This window comes from Lonchura striata, chromosome 1 (genome assembly GCF_046129695.1).
Source record: "Lonchura striata isolate bLonStr1 chromosome 1, bLonStr1.mat, whole genome shotgun sequence".
NCBI classification, from domain to species: Eukaryota; Metazoa; Chordata; class Aves; order Passeriformes; family Estrildidae; genus Lonchura; species Lonchura striata.
In genome coordinates, this window is record NC_134603.1 from 58497561 (window position 1) to 58518677 (window position 21117).

Sequence of the window (21117 nt, forward strand, 5' to 3'; positions counted from 1 at the left end):
TAAAGCATGTATGTATCAGAGCAAACAGGGCCTTTGGGAAGTACTCCAGCTTCTGTTGTGTTCAGCAGCAGGAGTTGAGGATATCCAGTGCCTTCTGCTAGGAGACTTATAAACAAACGAAGATAGAAGTTTAGAGAGACATTCTGTCAGTGAATGGGCACAGTTCCCAGATGAAAACTCAGAATATTATTCCCCCCTTAGTTTTTAATAAACATTCAGATAAAATATTTGGAAATATTTCTATTAATCTGGAATAAAATATGCTGTAGCATTTAAGTCTTTAAAAGAAAAATAATCTGAAATAGAATTTAGATGTAGTTGCAAAACCACTTTCACTATTTCAGCGAATACATGGCATACAAAACAATGGTCAGCATTTTTCCCTTTTGTAATGTTTCTGTGGCTTAATAAAACTTTATATTCACCTAAGTTATATCATATAGTTTATGTGGTGAACTCAGAATAAAAATATGCAGTGTTGCAGTAGTGCCAATGCAGATCAGCTATCAGGTTAACCAGCCTAAGCAGATGTAATTCCTGACACTCCGAATTGCAGAGCACACAGGTGACCCGTGCTCCAAGGTGTCTGCTACCTGCACTGACTGAGAAATTGTGTCTCTGCAGTTTTGGACAATGCTTGGTGGCAGTGTATAAAAGAGCTTGGGCTCCCTCTCTCAAAGCTGTCCCTGTCCAATGTCACTGCATGGAGTGCTTAGGAGAATGTGTGTGTACGAGGAAACAGGATTGTTTCTTAGGAAAAGATAGGTGTACGAGCACACACGTGTGCATTGGCATGTGTTGATTTAGTGAATGTGGTCCCCTGGGAAGTTGCCATGTTAAGAGGCCTTGGTTCAGCATGAAATTTTGTCATCATTTTGTGAGGTCCACCACATTCTGTATTTGTAATTAGAAGTGTAGTAAATGCACTCCACTTGGTAGAAGGGTAGTAAGGACTTCTACTTATTTTAATGACTAATATTTCTTAAGGAAATTCATCACTAATTCCATGAGCCTTGGTATCTCTTTTGTTGTTTTGGGTTTTTCCCTTTTTTTTTTTTTTTTAATTTTTGTATTTTATTTATTTAGTTGTTTACTTGTTTGTTCTTAGGAGTTGGTTTTTTTTCCCTATTGACACTCTAAGAAAGAGGGATTAAAATATGTCTTTTTAACTCAATAGGTCTGTGATTCTCATGCTAACACTGAACTTGGGACTTTAAGGATCTGCCCAATTGCAAACACTGAGAATACTATTCTAGTCTCATTTTAGGTTTAGTCCTTTGAAGGACAACTTTTAAGAGATCTATTTAAGCCTAAATGCTCTGCTTAATTACTCAAAGGATACTGCTGCGTTTAATATTACTGAGACTTGAAGCCATTTTGATAAAAATGTAAAAATTAATACCTGGTTTCAGCATCTCTTTGTTACAGCCTGTCTTGATTGTAGGCCAGCACTTTGTAATTTGTTCACACTTTGATTTAAATTCTCAAAAATCATTGTCGGTCTCCTGATTTCTTTCAGCAGTCGCTGTCTTTCCCTTACTGTTCAATTTGGGCTTTGTCCCTAACTGTTTCTGAGGCAGCCCATTTCCAGCTGAACTGATGCTGTTTTTTCTGAATCAGTGTCCAAGACACTTAACCCAAAACCTTGAAGTATTTGGTGTCTAGGAAATATGAATAAGACCACTTCATGCAGTAGACAGATTAATGTAACTAATGTATTCTTTTATCATATTTTATCTTCTCTCTGTCCTCACACTTCTTTCTTTGCTATCATATGTAGTCATCACTGTCTCATCTATTCCTCTTTTTTAAAGAGCATAAATATGTTACCATAAATACATGTATATTTGTATTGAATATATACTTCATGTTTATCAATCTGAAACACCAGCATATATTTCAAATTAAAATAATCCTAAGTATGTTGTATTTTGATAGTAAATAAAATTTTAGTATTAACCTCAAGATGAACAGCAATACTATGGTCTTAATATAGCTTGTAGTAGCAAAAAGACCTGGAATTTCCTATTACAGTGCTTCTGATAAAAAGTGTAGTGAAGATCTTTTATGTCGACAAATAAACTTCCATTTGTTAGAATGGTTTGATCTAAAAATAATCATTGGCATCATAGCTTAATTAATGTGTGCCTTTTGTGTAAAACATATTTAAAAAATATTAAAACAACTGTATATGTTTTTTTTTGCTCTCGCCTGTTAGAGAAGAAAATAATTAATTTGTTTGTTTCTTTTGCCATTCCTTAATCCCCAATCCGGCCACTATAAAACGGCCAAAGCTATCTTTGGGAGTGATGGAATCTACAAGGATTATTATTATTTTATGGCTGATAGCTACCATCTAACTATGTGGCAGGTAGCTAGCAATCTGAAATTACTTTGATGCCTTTACAGGTCTTCAGGATGAAATTGATAGACACGAGCCTGTTGTGTTGTGTGGGGTTTATTCTCCAGGCTGTATGGCTACTACCCTGTAAAACAAGTTCCTGTGTTCTTGCTGTCTTTGTGACAACTTTCCCTCTTTCTCCTTCATGTGTGGCATACAAAACATTAAATCTGGGGAAGTCACAGAAAGCAATTTCTGTTTTGAAGTCCCAGAAAGAGGTGTACTCTAGTGCAAGGGGAGGAAAGGGAAAGGTTTTTTTCTGTTTAAAGTCTGATGAAAATGAGATAAAGAAAAGAATTGCTGAATAGCAAGGAAAGAAAAGAGCTTTTGTATTTGAGAAAAACTTGCCACTTAGATCCTTTTAATGCATTAGAAATGGTGAGCAATTTTCCAGATAAATTTGGCATTGTTAGAAATTCCTGGTTTATTAAAGCTAAATAAAATTCTTTGCACATTCTAGCAGAGTTGCCCTTGTCCCTGTACCAGCCTCTGCCCAAATTCTCCTGAAGAGGTATGTTGGGTGACTTTGGGAACTCAGGTGCTAGAGCCTCTGTCACCACCACAGGGTTCCCTAATTCTGGAGTGGAAGCATGGGCTTGATGGGAAGGTGCTGCACCAGGCTGGAGTGCAGGCTCTGCAGTGTGGCTGGAGGGTGTTTGCCAGGCACCATGATGTGTATGGTGGTACTGAGGCTCTGGAGCAGCATCAGCACCTGGGGTTTGGAAGTCTGTTGCACCTGGCCACCCTCTTCCCAGCTCTGTGGGGAGTGCCTATGGGCTGAAGCTCATCTCTGAGAACCTCAGCTTTCTGCTTTGGAGAGAGAGACATTCAGGATTTGGGAGCTCAGAGTTCTGAAGATGTTGCTTTGAACCTGTGGGTTTGAAATTGCTGCTTAGCGTTGGCCAGGAGAGAGCTTGTCTCAAGGTTTGTGTTGTGTCCTTTTCTCCTTCCTGAGCAGCTGCGAGAAGGTGGTGCATTCTCCATTGGAAAATGTGGCATAAGGAAGACAGTCCATTTGGTATACAACAGCTCATCATCCCTGAAACCATTTTGCAGTCTCTATTGTATGGTACTCAACTTTATTCTCATAAATCATGAATCAGGGATCCCTATTTCCCTTGAGGCTTTACTTAGAAAAAGACAATCTGGAGAGGAGACTTGTCCTGTTGTAACTTATTAAGTTGCTTATTACAGCCATTTTGTCCCTGGTTGGGATGATCTTTGTGGTTTTGCTTGGCCCATTTAGGTCTGAATAACAGCCACAGATATAGCTGAGACTTCTTAGGGAGTAACCAGCATATGAAGCACTCAGTTTTGTTATTGCAAGTGATGGAGTGCTGCTCTGCTGTTATCTTTCTTTTTTTTCTTTTTTTTTTTTTTTTAATCTATTTTAAAATGTGCTCTTTTAGTAGTGGAAAAGTAATTAAGGGAAGAAAAGCTATATGAACAAAAGGTTGTTCTGCATTCTTGGATGTGTTAGGTCAAAGCTACTTCTTACTTTGTATCTTCAGAGAAAATAATATCATCTCCTCAGCAAGTTAGATATGCTGAGTGCCTAATGCAATGGAACCAGCTAATTCAAAAGTGTTTTTTCTCCCACCCCCTTGGGCCAGGGGATTGGAGTGGAGACATTCCTTGATGTTTTGCCACCTCTTTCTGTAAGTACACAGTTTTTTTTCCTAGGTTTCTTTTTCCTTTCACTTAAGCAAACTACCCAGCTCACTGTGATTACTAGAATATAGGTCCAAACCCATGTATCCACATTTTTAGATAATGGTTTAAAATGATACTTCTCCTGGTGTTCTTCAGCATTGCTATCCTTTTTATATTTTTAGTGATGTTATCATTTAAAACACACAAAAATACTCTAAAATTATTTGTGTTATAATCCTGTAAACACATCTAGTGCTTCTACTGATATCATAAACTGCCTGAATATCATCCCATGGTTCATTGTGATGCTGCTAATACCTATTAAAATATATTATTTATTGTTTTATGTTTGCAACTTTCCTGCATGGTCCTTCAATCCCCATTCAAGATGGTTATGGATTCTCTCTAACAACTGTAGCATGGGACATCATTTATTCTGCTACAAATCCCATGTGGAATGCCTTCTCATACTCAGCTTCTTCAAAACATTTCTGTTGAAATTTTGCATGCATGATCTACAGGGCAAACAATACTTAGAACCATTTTGAAGTTGTAGAAGGTATTGTAGCTACTAAAATAAATTCTTAAATTCTGATAATGTTTCATTAGAAAAATATGGTATTTCAGGTATCTTTTTGTTAACAAGCTCTTTTTAAAGTACAGTTTTCCTTAGAAAATTTTGGAGATCTCTTATATGGGTATTAGCATATAAGAAGCCATTAGTAATTTGTTTTTGTTTCAGGAAAAAAGATGTATCTTTAATTCAGAAAAACATTTTTTTTTAATCAGTTGACAAGGATTATTTTTTAGCCTTCTGTCCCTAACTTATTGTAAGACTTGCGCCAGCCCATCCATCCATCTTTCACCCACTTCTTTAATAACTTTTTAAGCTGTTGGCCAGTTTCAGTGAAAACTGACACCCTGTAGTAGTTGCTGAGATAAATTAAGTTCATGTTTCCTGAAAGAGGTGGGTGAGAAGTGAAAAAAATCACAGAGGACCAGTCAAGCAAAATTTAGCTGTCATGCATTGTTCTCTCTTACAATCCAGCCTCACCACCCAGAACAACTGTTTTTTCTTGGGTGGGGATATCGTGAAGGAACATGTTGGGGAGCTGTTGTTTGCTGCATTGGTGTATTGGGAGATTTAGTGAACAGGGCATGAATGCATAGGAAATCGTGCTTCAGTTGGTACAATACTCATATATCAAAGTATTGAGTCCCAAATTAACTGTTGTTGTCCCAGATTAACTGTAGGTTGTCAGGATAGGTCCTTTTTAAAGGTAAACTTTAAAAGGTATTTTTCAAAGGATAAGCAGGAGACTCCCAAAATCTGTGCTTTTCTTTAGATAAAAGGATCATTTGAAAAAGATTTATACCCAGGCAATTCAGACCAGTGCCATTTCTTAGTGAATAGAAAGAAGCTTCCCACTGTGGAGAGATTGTTCCACAAGTGCTTTTTTTGGCACTTTTTCTATAAGTAATTCACTGACAGACTGACATATTCATAGATCTGTATAGAAGTATTTACTTCAGGAAAAAGAAACAAAGTTTGAATAAATGATAAGTTCTTTTTACGTGTTATTAGTGATACTGAGCATCCACAAATTCTCATCTCATGGGGTCCAGTGGCTCTGTTCCTATTTGAAATTCAGCCTCTTCATTTACGTGACTAAATGTGACTTTCATCACATTTTAATTTGAATTTTAATTACTAGTCTTTAAGATTTTGATCAGCACTAATAAATTATAGCACAGTCATATGGTATTTAGCTGATTGATTTTTGCATGCTGAAATATAGTCATTTTGAAGAGCAGTAAAACTTTCAAGTAGAAGAAATGTTTCAAAGATAAAGGAATTTGTATTGGATTTGTTCACTTGTGTCAGACCAGAGAGGAAAGTCCTAATGTGAACTATTGTGAGGGCAAAGTAGATGTCTACTATCCAGTCTGTTTTAAATAAATGCAGGGACATCAAGTCAGGCAAACAAGGCCAGTGAGTGCAGCTTTTTGGAATAGCTTTGTGTTTCCTGGTGGTGGTGCAAGAGGTGAGAGCTGAAAATGCAGTATTGGGTGATGGTATCTCTCTAGGTACTCTGCATTGCAGAACTGGATTCTAAAAGGCAGATGTTTTGCTGAGTTCTTGTCCACCTGCATTTGTTCCTGGCTTCCTCTTTTGTTTGGATGTCTTTTCTCTTAGAACTCTATAACAAAGCATCAGGAGAAGCTTTATTTCCTTTTCCTGCTCTGAAGTGCCCATTTTTAGTTTCAGTTCACTAGTAGCATGGCAGATGTACTGTAACAGAAAGGATAATAACTAAGCCCCTCTCCATCTAAGCATCTCTGTTCCACAGCTCAGTTGAGAGTTAGCTCTCACTGGCTGGAATGTGTGTACTGTCACTGGCTCAATAATATAAAACAGAAACAAAACCAGTGGATAAAATCCTGGCTCCACTGATGTTACTCAGCTTCCCTCCATGTCCTCAGTGAAGTGCCAATTCTCACCTGTCACTTTTTTCTTAGGAAGGAGAGAAATGGAAAGCCAGGGAGCAGGCAGCACCTTCCACAAGATGTATCCTGAGCAGTAAAAAAAATTAAACTAGGCAAGTAAGTTGTAGGATTGAGAACCCAGTTATTTCTACTTTTCACTTGATTTTCAGAGAAGATCCTGATCTCCTAAGTCATGCAAAAAGACATCTAAATCAAGAAGCATGTACTCCTTTTGGAGTTTCTGTTTTTCAGTTTTCTCTCTACTTGAGTTTGCAAGTTCTTGTACAACTGAGTGAAATCACTGAGGCATGCTCAGAAGTCTTTGTCCTGGGGAAATTACTATGTCTGCCTCAAGACTTTTGGTACATTTTTTAGGCAAACAGGCCCCGCTTCCTGTATTTTGGGGTATGGGTTAGAGACCTGAATATTAGACAAATCAGGATTCATTTAGTTCATAATCAACTGCTGTCTGCAGCCTCATTCAAGTTATTGTTTAGTTTTCTCAGCTGAAAGGGCACAGGACAAAGTGTTTAGAAGCATGTTTAGATTTTCTAAGGAAATTATATAGGGAACATAACTGAAAACAGAAGAGTGTTTCTGAAAGCAGGGACTAGATATGCTCTTGGCTCCTGGCAGTTCCTTGCTGTCTTATGGCAAATTTTCAAGAAGAAAGGGTTGATGCATGATATTTTGGGCCAGCTAATATACCTTCCTGGGACAGAGGACAGAACTCAGCCTTCCTCAAAATTAGGGCAGCCCTAAACTTGGGAGTTTTACTACCTAGAATAGTGGCATCATTTCTATAAAGTTAAGGGCAATGTTGCTTCCTTTTCCAAAGCAGATTAGAGATTCTGATATTTCCTATTGGTGACCTACATCTTTCTTTAGAAACAGTAGATACCTAATTAATGCAAATGTTGAGACATACATCAGTTCTTTATTATGTCCACTAATTGCATTCTTAGTTTGAATGGTTATGGAGGACAGACTAGGCTGCCATCTTGTACTGCCATGCCCAACAGTGCACCTAAACCAAAAAGCTTTCTACCTTGTTTTACAGATACCCTGTGTCCCAAACCTATCACTACTCTTTTTGCCTGTTGTCTGATTATCATTAGATTACAGTTTTTCTGAGGCCAAGAGCATTTTCTTTGTTGTTTCTCTGTACAGCAATTGGTGTATCATCATCCTCTTGTGCTGTTCTCTCAGGTCAACATGCTGTGAGAACATACCAGCTTTCTTGGAGCTACTTTTTGATTCATAAATGTAGGATTACATTTCACCATAGGAGTACAGGAAAGCCCATACTGTTGTGGTGAAACTTAACTGTTGCCAGGACTATGATACTGTTTAATGATTAAAACCTCAAAGAAGATGTAACAGCTGAGAGCCTGCCTTCAAGTTGAAGTGCAGTATCAGTGCCTAATTCCCATAGTCTCCTTAGAAAATCTTATCTGTCCTTTATGGGCTAGTAGTCCAATACCTGTAATGAAAATTAAATGCATATAAATAGAATTTTTCAAATATGTGTACAGTCTTAAGTGCCATTAGAATCAACATTGGCTGGTTTAGTCTGGTTTTGATTTTAAACCTGACCTTCAAATACGTGTCTCACTAAATGCATCTCTGGGTGCATTTTTTTGTTTGTTTGGTTGGTTGGTTTTGGAGATTATGTCATTTTTATATAGCTAAAGAAAGGAATGCATCTTGGAATGCAAGTGGAACTATTTAGACTCTCTTCTTTAAAGCACAGTGTATTTGTCTATACCCATCCAGTGCTTAGAAAGGAAGAATTTCAGGATATTATGAGCTATATTCTTCACTTGCTATTCACCTCATGTTAGTAAGTTGCTATTCTGCAAACTTGTGGAAATAGTACTGAGACATATAGACTACTTCCATCTTCGCAGCAAAAAACCCCAAACTGTATACATCTGATAACAAAAAAGAAACAAATACAGATAGATAGATTGACTTTTTCCTGAATTTTATTATTTGCTTAATTTATATTTACTTTTGGAAACTACATAGATTGTTTATAATAGTTGTAAACTCTTGTGGACTTTAAGGATGCATGTGGATTAATGATTTCTCAAATAACTGTTTTATAAGAGTGCTGTAGCATTTTTAGGATAAGTGCTTAGTTAAAATAGTCACTAACTGCATGTTACTCACATTTTTTGTACCAAACCTGTGTATTTTTTTATTGTCTGTGCATTCTGACTTGAACCACTAAGGTCCTTTCCCATATGTACATATAACATTAAGCTTATGAAAGGGTCCAATTGTTCTAAAGTTAGTAATGTTCCCTAGAATCATGTTCTGAATTAGCCTTTTAAGGACTGTATTACTATGATGCAAAATAGATTCAAAGGAATAGATTGGTTTTATATAAAAGATGAGGAGTGCTGAGTTTTTTTGGTGGGTTCTGTTTGTTTGTTTGTTTTTCGTTTAAGAGTGCAGTATACGTTTTCTTTAGCTGTAAAAGCACAATCAAGGCAACATGATAAGTGAGTCAGTGTTGTAAAAGTAAAACTAATTTTGCCTTCACTCACATGAGCTATAGAAGGAGGAAGCTTTATTGTCCCTGGGAAGGTGATAAGGCAGAGTAATTGTATATTATACTGTCCTGGAACATCTGCCTGAAGACTGTTGGAGCAATTCATCTATCATGGACGATACAGCATGTTTTGTCTTTCTGCTCTAACCCATCCCCACTGCTGGCCTGCACGAAGGTTTTGATAGGGACTGTGCCTGGGCTGGGGCTCACATTAATCAGTCCCCTTGTTCAACACTCCAGCTGACATAATTACAACCTGCGCACAGCAGTTATTCAAGTTGAGTCCTTGTCACTCGTGGTGCGAAACTACACAGCTCAGATCCCGAAGGAGATTGCCTTATCACACAGAACAAGGGCTCACAGGAGTTGAAGAGAATAGAAATGGGAAAATGTCTTCCGGGAGTACTATATATTCCTTTAAAATAAGACATTTGAGAGACTTACAGGGGACAAAGAGAAGCATTGTGCAAGGTCTGAAATGAACAGGTTATTATTTTTAAAAGGATTACACAGGCCATTTTTGTGAAATGGACATGCATTATTAAATAAATTCAGTGGTCTCTCTTATCATTCAGTGGCTCTGCACTATTAGTTTTCTTCAGAAGTGATAAAATAGTTTTTGACTTGTATAAGCTTTAAGTATCTCTCAGTAGAAATCATCAGAACACAACTAATAAAAGTGCTCATATTATACCAGTAAAATTGGCACACACATGAGGAAAGACCTGTGAGGATCAGAGTTAAGGGTGAAAGAAGAAGCATGCAAAAGGGCTTTCAAGGATGAGCAAGTTCATTAGTTTCTGCTGTTGTATGATACCAGAGTGTGAAAGGTGAAGCCAAAGAGAAAGTTTCATATTTTATCATTCTTCCCTCTTTTTATGTTAACCCTCTGTGGGAAAAAAAGACAAGTCCATAACAGTGTCGATGATAATAAAAGAAATGTATTTTCATGTAATATGATGGGGTTAATTTTATATGGTGGTGGGCTTTTTCTTTAAGACAGAACCTTTGCATACATGATCATAGGATAATTTCTTTGGTATTCATCCATAAAATTCCTCAATATGACAGAATTTAATTGGTATCCAGAAGGCTTTTGCCCTGGTGTCTAAATTTTTTTCTTCTTGGGTCAGCTTTTTGAAGTAATACCATTCAGGCAGTTGCTATTCTTCTCAATCAATAGATTTAGTGTTGCCCTGATTTCTCATCTAGTTAAAAGCATGTTATATCTGTTAGACATAATTGTGTATTGTTGAATCACAGTAAAAATATGTCTATTCTGGGTGGTCCACTTTTAATCTAATACTTTTACAAAACAGCAACTTTGAATAGTCTGAAGTAGAAGTGCAGTGGAAACAACCTTATGCATTTTACTTTACATATAGGTATGCTAGGTGAGTCAAATACATAGTTCAGTGCTTTCATTCCATTTTAGTATCTTTTGGTTAAGTACACAGCACATTAATTTTGATGTGTAGGTCTCCAGTGAAAGTCCCACTGCATGAAAACTGAATTGCAGTTTCTTACTGAACGGCAGGGCGTCCTTATAGGCAAATGTACTTTTGTAGGAACAAAAATCACGTTTTGCTTGCTCCTTACTGTTAAAACCAGTTCTCCTGGAGTGAATGATGTCTGTGAAGTAAGCTCAAAGTACAGAGCCAAATGCTGCATTTACTGACATTTGTGCAGAAAATGGCATTATCAGGACATAATCTGAAGAGAATGATGTTTCTCTGATATATGCTTTCAACACACATTTTAGATTAGATAATCAATCATACCTCCAACTAAAGACCCAAATTTGACTTTCAGAACCTAAGATGGTTTTGCAGTATTGACAGCCAGGAAGAATATATTTTAATTTGCAGACTGAACAAATTTCCATGACATCATGGAAGCACAATAAATGGCTGACCTCACAATGACATTTTTCAGGCTTAAACTGTACTTCTTGGAGACTTTGAGCCCAGAAAAAGCCTTAAGCTCAGCCTGTCTGACCTTCTACAGAAAACAAGCTGCATAGGTGCTTTTTCTCCCAGTTTGCTCCTTACTGAACCTCCTACTTCTGACTGTATTTTTAGATCTAGAAACATATTCAGGTTTGATCCGAAAACAGGCTAAGTTGCAGAACCAGCTTCTCTTCTGTGAAAGATTAATTGCTAAAGAAATTGTGCTTTATTTCTCAGTTGAATTTGACTGTAACTTGTAGTCATAGCTTTTGGTTTCATGGTTTTCTCCAGGTTAGGTTGTCCCTTAATCACACCTTTATTCCATGTTAAGTTACTCATGGGCCAAGCTCAAATGTAATAAGCAAAACAGAAGGGGGTTTTATTAAGTGTTTTAGAGGTTTTTTTACCCCACTTAACTTCTATTTCTGTTTATAATTACTTTGTGGCTGTTTGTTCCCTTTTTTAAATGTAGGCAGTAATGCAGGAAGTAGATATTCTAGAATTAGTTCCTCCGGTGTCACAAGAGAACATTGCATCCTTACATTTGCTTGATACTTCCTTTCTTATACAGCTAAATATAGCATGGGGCCTTTCTGCTTCTAATACCTAAATAATTTTCAGTTTCACAGCTTTTCACAGCATTGTCTAAGTTACTTGCATGCATTGTGCAAAGGTGGGAAAGCTAACATGTAATTGTGTGTGTACATGTTATGATTGAACATGCCTGGCTTCTGCAACTGCTCTGTATGATGGCAGTGTCATCGTTATTAATCATGCTGCCAATTACAGTGTTGTCTGCAAATTTTATTAGCAGGGATTTTATATATAGTTTTGGCATGCATAACAAAAGTGAATCTTTCAGACAATTATTGCTGATTCCTTTGATAAATTGGAACATTTGAAATGAGGAAGAAAATGACCATCTCTTTTTGCAGGGGGGGGTTGGGGCTGGGATAGGGCAAGAAGAGGCACTGTATTAGCATTAAAAAAACCTACTTTGAGCAGAGATCGTACAGACCACAGTGCCCTGGGTATGAATCCAGGCTGCAAAGCAACAGGATCTGTCCTCTAGGGAACCGTGTTGTCACTAAAATGGCTGAAGGAACTGACACGAAGGCCAGTTGGACGAAGTACCATCTGCATCTGAGATTGACAGGCAGCCTTTAGGGTCTGTTGCTATCATTTCTGACTCCAGCAACATTAGGAGTCCAGTTTCATCTTGTGCAGACGCTAGATTCCACACCCTTTCCTAGTCTCCATCTGCACTTCTGTATCTGTGAAAATACTTTATGTGTTCCTGAGGATATACAAACAGACTCCACAGAATTGTTCAGTTACTTTATGTGGTCATTAAAAGAAGTACAATAGGGAAAAAATTGATGTTGAAAGGAAATGCGTGTCTTCAATTAAATTCATCCCAGCTTTTTTAAAAAATGGATGTTGTCCATGGCCTCATTTCAGCAATGTATTTGATCATGTACATAAATTTAACCTTGTGAGTCATTCTTTTGAAGTCAACAGGGGCTGCTTGTACTTAAGCCACAAAAATGCGTAAGTACCTTGTTAAATCAGGGCCTGGGATACCTAAAGCCCAGTCTCCATCCTCACACCACTGCAGAGATGCTGTTTCTCGGACCAACTTCTCTTTTATACCATCTGCTATAAGAAGAAAGGAAAGGGGGAGGGAGGAAGCCCAGGAACAATGGAGTGATTATTCTCAGTTACTGTGAAATAGATGAACTCCACCTGCTATTTCTGCCACTTAAACCTTGGCTGACACAGTACAGCAGTGCACTGTGCACAGCAGACCTCTGCATCCCTCATGCTGCAGGCACACAGGCCCTTGAGCTGAGCCATCACAGAGACCACTTTGCCTGCAGCAAACCGGCAGCCAGGAGTACTAGAAAACATTACAGAGAGTTTTCAGGAGCAGATCAGTCCTGTGAAAAATTGGTTGCTGTTTTGGTTTTGGTTTGGTTCTTTTTTTCCCCCCTTTGTTTGTTTTGCTTTTTTTTTCTTCTCTAGTCAGTAAAAGGAGACACTGAACCTCTCTTGGAAGAGCTGCTGGGGCAGACTCATAAGCTGAGCAGCCCATCTCTGCACAGCACCTATGGGGACAGTGAGGACCACAGCACAGGTGTAGAGCTGAGGCACATTTCCATGACTTTCTGTACCTTTTCCACGCATTCCTTCCAAGTCTAGCAGTCTGGACATAATTTGCAGGTTTCTGTCTGAAAGACTCTTATTTATTGCTTTTTCTCTTTTCTTGTAGAAAATAGTATTAATGGAAAAATTTAAGGCAGGATGCCGTCATTCCTTGGAACAGATAGGCTTTCTTCTGAAAAAAATCATGTTTTCTTTTAATTGTGGAGTCTGTTGTTTGCTGTGTTTTTGCAAAAATACTCTGAAAATTCACGAGTAGGTCTAGATGCCAGCACTGGGTCTATGTTTCAGTTTTTGTTCACTGTGCAGGGTTGTAAATGGCTTTACGGATTCCTCAGAGGTAAACAAGACTAGAGTACATCTCTTCTTATTTCCCTTCAGAATTTCCAATTACCCTGAATTTGCCTTTAAAAGCACTTACTTTGGCTATCATAATGATCAATTACCTGGAACTGGGAATTTTTATTCCAATACATTGTAAATAGAATGGTGGATGTGTGGCCAAATTACAATTTGGACATGCTAGTCTGCTGAATGGAGCTCAGACACAAGCAGTAATTATCAATCTTCCATCATTTTCTGTGCTGACGCACAAGTTTTTGCTGCTTCCCTACAGGGCTCTGCTACTTTTTAGCAGCCAGCATTGGACATCTGTCACACATACTGTATGTCATAACAAATAGATCATTACAGAAAAAAATGCAAAGCTAAAAATGTAGAAAAGCAGAAAACATTACGATTATTATCCCTGGGTGTTGGTATAATACTATCAGAATAAATCCCAAACACATTTTTATTATTTTCTTTGTGAAACGGACAGTATTATAAAATCTCATTAAAGCATGTAAATGTAGTGTACTCTCTTTTATGGACTACTTCGTATTTTCTGAGTGGCAGTACGTGCAGTACATGGTGGTACACGAAAACATGGCAATACATGTGGTCACCAGGTTGTTGGGCATGTGTTTTTACAGCACTGTGGGTGTGTGTTTCACTCACCTTTTCTGGGTAGAGTTGAAAAGCTGTGAGCAAATACTCTCTGCAGAAGCACCTATGGTGGCAAAGGTGTTGCTTGTCCCCAGCAGCTCATTGCCTCTCTCCAGCAGAGGTCTTTGGGAACAGCACAGGGAGGTGTTTGGCAGCAGTGACACAGAGCTGAGCTGGCACTGGTACTTTGGGGTTGCCCTACTGAGTTCCCACAGAAGGAGTCGTGTGCTGCTAATTCCATCAATAGTGTCGTAAGTCACTTGAGAATTGAAGTTGCCTGCAGATAATTGGCATTTGTATCCATGTGATGTTTCCCCACTCATTTAAAACCTAAATAAAAGGTAGAACTTTTGTTTTTAAAGGCAAAGAGCAAGGAAAAAGAAAGCCAGGTGAATGTTAGGAGTGAGAAGGATGAGAAAATGTATAACATTTCTTGTACATATACACATAAATATATGTTATGTGTGTGTGTTAATATCTAATAATTATTGCAGTTTTATAATGTTAGTTTCAACACATTACCACACTTTGACTATGATATTTTACTGGTTTTTTATTGTTTCTTGTGCAATGCTGTATTGACTTGCAGCACTGAAGAGGTAAGCTTTAGCTTTTAAACTTGCAGTCTGAATTTCCAGTGGCATGTGCAGATTGTGTATTATTATGTAGCTAGTTTGAACTCATTGGCAATCAGTTTATTGTATTTCAAAAACAGAAATGTAACTAAATCTCGAATATACAGGAAAGGATTTTTGGTTGGTTAGTTTGCTTATTTGGCTTTTTGCTAAGTAGAAGTTGGGCAGAGTGACTCTCATTGTAGAGGTTTTGATTGAATAAGCCTGTTTGTATAATGTAATTACCACAGATTGAGGTATTTGTTTCTTTCCTGTGAAGAAAATATTACCCATTAGGTTGTTTACCACCACCGTACTGAATGGTAGTTTTCATACACTTTAATGGCAGCAAGAAACAAAGGCAGGCCAGAAGGGTTGTACTTTGGAAAGCAGTAATGCTGAAAACAACCTGAAAGGTCACTGCATTTAACTGAGTGTGCAGGAGTTCTTGGTGCTGCAAGAAGTATCCAGGAGTTCCCAGAACTGCCTGCAGCTGGAGAATGCTGAGCATGGGGTAAGTCACAGCATCTATGTATGCAGCACTGGTGTGAAATGTGAATGTATTCAAAGCTTAAAGCAACTGGAAAGAATGTAGGGAGAACCCGATGATTCCTCAGAGTGAGTTGAAAGGAACTCTGAAGTTCTTCCATTGGAGGTCCAGGTATCAGGAGATTCTACAGCCAAGCAAGGTGTGTTGGATATAGCTGGATGCAGGGGGAGAAGAAATAAGACAGTTTGTAAAAGGGAGAGTGATCAACTGAAGAGTAATTGCCTATAATTTCAAAGGACTCCCTATTGCTCTTGATCAGAAACCATGTTTTAGTATCAAAACAGTTATAGTTTGAGAAAATAATCACTGGGCAAATGCTTATGAACTGTGCTATCAATGAGGTCAAGCTAAATATGACCTTGCGTTTCTAAAAATCTATGGCTCTCCTTTTCTAGTGTAATTGCATTATTGCAATTTTGATTTAAAGAGTTTTCCAAGTTAGATAGCATTTTCTGTGAAAGAAATACCTCCAAACGTTTGATGAATAACTGAGGTTAAGAATCTACAATAGTGCATATTGCTTCATTGAGAAGTTTTCTTTCATCATAATTGTTTTTATTTCTGGAAGAAAGTATCTGGAGACTGCTATTTTTCAATCAAAATGCTGCAATTTCTCTGTACATGCAGGTTGCATAGCGGGGTATAAAGGGTGCAGAAGACCTTCAGAATGCTGTCTATATGAGAGTGAACTTGATTCATACTGACAAACAGGGAAAAATAGAAATCTTTTCAATCAATTGGTTGTATCATTGTGTTTGTTTTTATGTTGTAAATAGTGATGTCAATGGAGCTGCCATAAGTCCTTTATGTTGCATGTATTTCTCTGCAGAAAAGATTTTTAGACCTAATGTGCTGGAGAAGACCTTTTGTAAAAGGTTTATTTTGTGCAAATAAGAGTCCTACAAGGTGCTAAAATTTTTAAAACTTAAGTGGACTAGATAATTAACATTTTGCCTCATTTGCACCTCTGAAACCTTCTATTTCCATGTCTTGCAGTAAGTATCTTTCTGAAAATGTCAGGCGCTGCATAATGGAAGAGTGTTCTAATTTCAGTTTCTTATTAGTAAATAGGAAAAAAAATTTTATTACTTCCTGCAATATTTCATTTACCTGTTTAATACAATGCTAATATATTGTCGTGTAGAAAACCCTTAAAAATATGGAAACATTCCTATTCTCTATGGGCAAATTTAGGAATTGTGTGAATTCCTCTTATTTCATGATTTTTATCCAAAACACCACGTAAGAGACAAGGGCAGCAAATAGCTTGGTACTGAGCAGCCACAGGTCTGCAGTTTAGAGCTGAACTTGGCTGTTTACAGAGGCTGCTGGAACCAGGGCTGCTGGCTGAGGGGCGTGCAGAGCACAGCCTGCTGAATCCAGCCACGAGGCTGGGGATGAGTCCCTCTGCACACAGAAGGGATGCTCACATCCCTTGTACACAGCTTGTACTGCTGCTTCTACTGGTGAGACTGGCTGGCTGAGCTCTGCAAGACTGAAAAGAGGGAAGAGATGATGGGGAAATAGTAAATGAAGACAGCATTTACTGAGGAGACCTTCAGGCTGACTATTTTTCCCCCAGCACAGATTTGCTCCAAGACTCATTGTTCCACCCATGTTTCCCTGCTGCTGCCTTTGAACTCCCATCTCTGCTACCTGCAAAGTTTACAGTGGGGTAGGCCTAGTTTTGCTGAGGAATTCAGTCTTTTGCACATTACAGCTTGCCAATAAAATTGAGAAAATGTCTTCATAGGGGCACTTATACTACTTTTTAGGGGGCTTAAAGGAACAACTGTACTTTTTGGGTTAAGGAGAAAGGCAGTTATGAGACTTCTGTCCCATCCACCAGAGGCATGATTTTCCCAGTCTTCTGTAGCAACCAAGCACTCTGTTTCTTACCCTTAACACAATGCCATAGTGGGTTGTTGTTTGTTTGTTTGTTTTTTTGTAAAAGAATGAAGCATATATATATATATATAAGGATAGGAGAAGGAGGGAAAAGTAAACAGAAGCAACAGATTGTCATAGTGAGAAAATGTCTGGCCATTTTGTACAACTCCTAACCTTCCACTTTGTTTCACTCACCCAACAAATTGGATCAATGCTAAGAGGCAAGGGTGCAGATGGCTGTGGAATGGGGCATCAGGCTTCCTTACCACCGGATGATGCCTGTGCATGCTCAATGACCACTGAAAACTTGAATAGATTGTTTGTAGTTGTAATTGGAGCATCCCAAATAAGGAGAGACACAGGACTGGTATGGGTCAGCATGGAGAAAAGACGTGGGGAAATATCATCAGTATGCACACATATCTGAAGGGAAGCTCTAAAGAAGAGCTGAGAAGTTCTGTCTCAGTGCTGTCCAGAGAAAGAACAAGAGGCAATTGGTTCAAATAGGAAGATAGGAGATTTCCTCTGAGCATCAGGAAACACAATTGCATTGTTAGAGTGACTGAACACTGGCACAGGCAGCCCAGGGAGGGTGGGAGGTCTCTTTGGAGATCTTTAGAAGCTGCCTAAAAATGATCCTGGGAAACTTGCCATGAATTGTTCTTCCTGAGCAGCAGGGATGGACCAGACAATCTTGAGATGATCCAATCATCAAAGTTCTATCCTTTTGAACTTTAGGCATACTGTGATTCTGTGACTAAAGTACCATTTTACAATTGACAAGTTTACAATTTACAATTTCCAGTTTGTGATCCTTGAATATGCAGCAACCTTTAACATCTTGAGAGCAGAAAAAGGTATCTGGTTGGTAGGAATAGACATGGAATGGCAACATGGAATGTGCAGCTAGAACAGCAATGAGAATGCATCGTTGTGTGATGAACATTGGAGACAAATACCCTTTTTTGTCTTTTCCAGAAGAGGTTTTCTGTTCATCTTAAGCTACATTTGTCAGGAGAATCTTAGCATCTGTCTCCCTTATTTCACAGCATTGTCCTTTACAGAAATGTGGGAGCTCTCCTGGATATGGAAAGTAGTGAAAATATATCAGTCTTTCATGGAGGAGGTCATACAGGTTTGTTGCATGGGATTTTCCATTCATCTGCAACATACCTTAGCAACATGTTCCATCTCCTCTTTTGCTCTGTATAGCACTGACAAGACACTGAAAAATCCATGCATCAAATCTCAAACTTTTCTTCACATCTAATAAGAAGACTTACTGCAAGACATGAAATAAAAAGAAAATTTTTCTTGTGTTTCTCTACATCAGAATTAAATGTAAACTCATTGACTGTAGCTTTAGACTGATTTAGTCCTTCTCAAGAGTTCTCTTCCTGTTACTTAAGAGCATGGACAAATTGACAGAAATATATAGATTTGATTTTAAAAATGAATCATAAGGATGAAAACATGCTTACATGAAACAATGGTAATAGTAATTTAACTTGTAGCTTTACTGAAAAACAGGCTAGTCTCCTAAAACCTGCATTTATTTGTTTGTGGTTGTAATTGAGACTGGAATTCAAAAACCAGAAAGACTTTCCTCAAACAATTTTCGTTGTGCTGGGCTCTGTTTTCCAAATTTCAGAACAAAGGAAATCTGTATTTCAAGGTTTATAAACATTATAATCTTATAATACAATCTTATAATACAATTAGAATCTTATAATACAAGGCCTGTCAAAAGCTTGACTATCATCACTATTGCAACATTACAATGTTTTAGTTATATTCTTGTCATGAGATAGTTTTAATAAAAATACAATGCTGTTTAAAATCACAGACTTCTCTGTTTGCTCATATGATATGAAGAGATGTAACTACACACACTCTGTGTTGGTGGGGGTATTTTGTGTCAAATATATGATAACATGGTTATACAGTACATGGAAGATTCCTAATAAAACACACATTCAAAGCACACTGCATAATTAAAAACCATTTTATATGCAGTGCATTTTTGTCCTATCATATTTAAAGGTACCACTTGGTTTCAAAGGTGCTTGGATTTGCCAGCTGTTACCATCATGGTTTACCTTATGATGGCAATTGCTGCTTTGTAGCCTAATATGAGGGGCCATTTGTAATGCCTTGTGATCTCACATTTCTCATTTCTGATTAGCCTTCCCGGCCTTGTCACATGGAAAAATATGGTTTTAAATTTTTTATATCTGTATGTTGGTGTGTTTAGCGACAGATTTTTTCTGATGACTGGATAAATGAGGCTTCAGGATTGCTCTGTTTAAAGTGGCTGGAGCAATTTCCAAATCAAAGGAGATAGACTGGCCTTTTATGGCTTGAACAGGCTGGGATTTCTTCACAACTCTTACATAGGTCTCCACAGATCCTTTATATATTTCACAGAAATATTTCAAAGTAAAAGGTTTTGTACATTTTCTTAGCATAGTATGAGAGCTGAGCTAAAATAACATAGATATTTTATTTCAGATTCATATGCTCTGCTTTAATCTACTGCCCTTTAAAGTATAACCCATGATAGAAGGTTACCAGGTTGTCTCCTGGTTTCATTGCAGTATACACTACCTTTTTTTCTTTTTTTTGTAAAATACATATTTCATTTTAACAACATTTATGAGCACTGTAACTTTTTTAGGGCTGAATCCTGAAAGATGCTGAGGACCAATATTTTCTGTATTTTTCAGTGATAAGTGTCTTCTCTGACATTCTCAGGCATCTGATCATTATACCAGTATATAGCAGATGGACATGACAGAGGGTGAGCTTTGGCAGCACCGTAAGGCAGATACCAACTTTGCTATGACCATTTCCGAGGGAGAGACAAGCATTCCAGCAGAACTTCAAGCTGCTACTTCCAGTTTATTTTGAAGGTCCTATTTTAGGTACCTGTTACTGTGGAATTTCTATCAGTGATGGGTATATAACCAGTTGCCCAAAATGCTACAGTTGTCTTATTGAGTATTTGTGTAGTATTAGCATTTATGTAGTTTACAGGAGTGTTTGTACTTTTTTTCAGTTAGGCTGAATTACTGTTTTTAGTTTGGCAATAATAATAGTATATGCTAGTAAGAAAGTCTAAACAACAAACAAAACACCATAGCAATGGTATGCATGGACAGTTCTATTCTTTTGAGTCAAAAATAAAGATACTGACTGATTTATTTCTGATTGAAATAAATGGAGCAGCAGTGTATTTTATGTAGGATTAATCACTAAGTTTAAATAAGTAGGAAATTCTAATGCAAAATAATTTTGTAATGAGACTGGAAAATTTTAAAGACTAGAAGTTAAAAATTACTGCCATATGGATCTCTCTGTGAATAAGGGAAATATGAAATACTTTATTTTTTTCAGAAATATGATTATAAATATTGCTTTGAAATGTGTTAAACTAATTGTATATGTAATCTGACTTTTATGCTTGAACACTCCACTACTTTCACAAAAGCTGCATTTAAGATGTAAACCAGAATCTGTGTGTATTTTCATAAGTATGTAAACTTGAGCAACTCAATTCTCTTTCCTAGGAACTGTTCACACAACGAGATGAAAGTTGGTGGAACACACCTGCAAAAATCATTCACAGTAACTCCTGCTGAATTTAGGAACTTTGTAGGAAAGGTTCATGTGAGCTCCATTGGGAATATTAAAGGCATTTGTGTATTTCAGTTTTGCTAAGTAAAGACTTTTGCTTAATTTCTGTCCACCACTGACTGCCATAAGCAAAATAGAAATTCTGTAAATGTAACAAACCAATCATTCTAGTTCAGATGTAATGTTCAGTTAGCCTGAAACAGTTTTGGGAGTCTTCATGCAAAGGA

The 21117-nt window shown here is 37.6% G+C and overlaps 1 protein-coding gene across 1 annotated transcript in view; it reads left to right on the forward strand.

Moving 5' to 3' along the window:
• The window catches only part of ZNF407 (zinc finger protein 407), a 333877-nt gene that overhangs the window by 214073 nt on the left and 98687 nt on the right, over nucleotides 1-21117 (forward strand). The gene's annotated exons all lie outside the window — the stretch shown is intronic.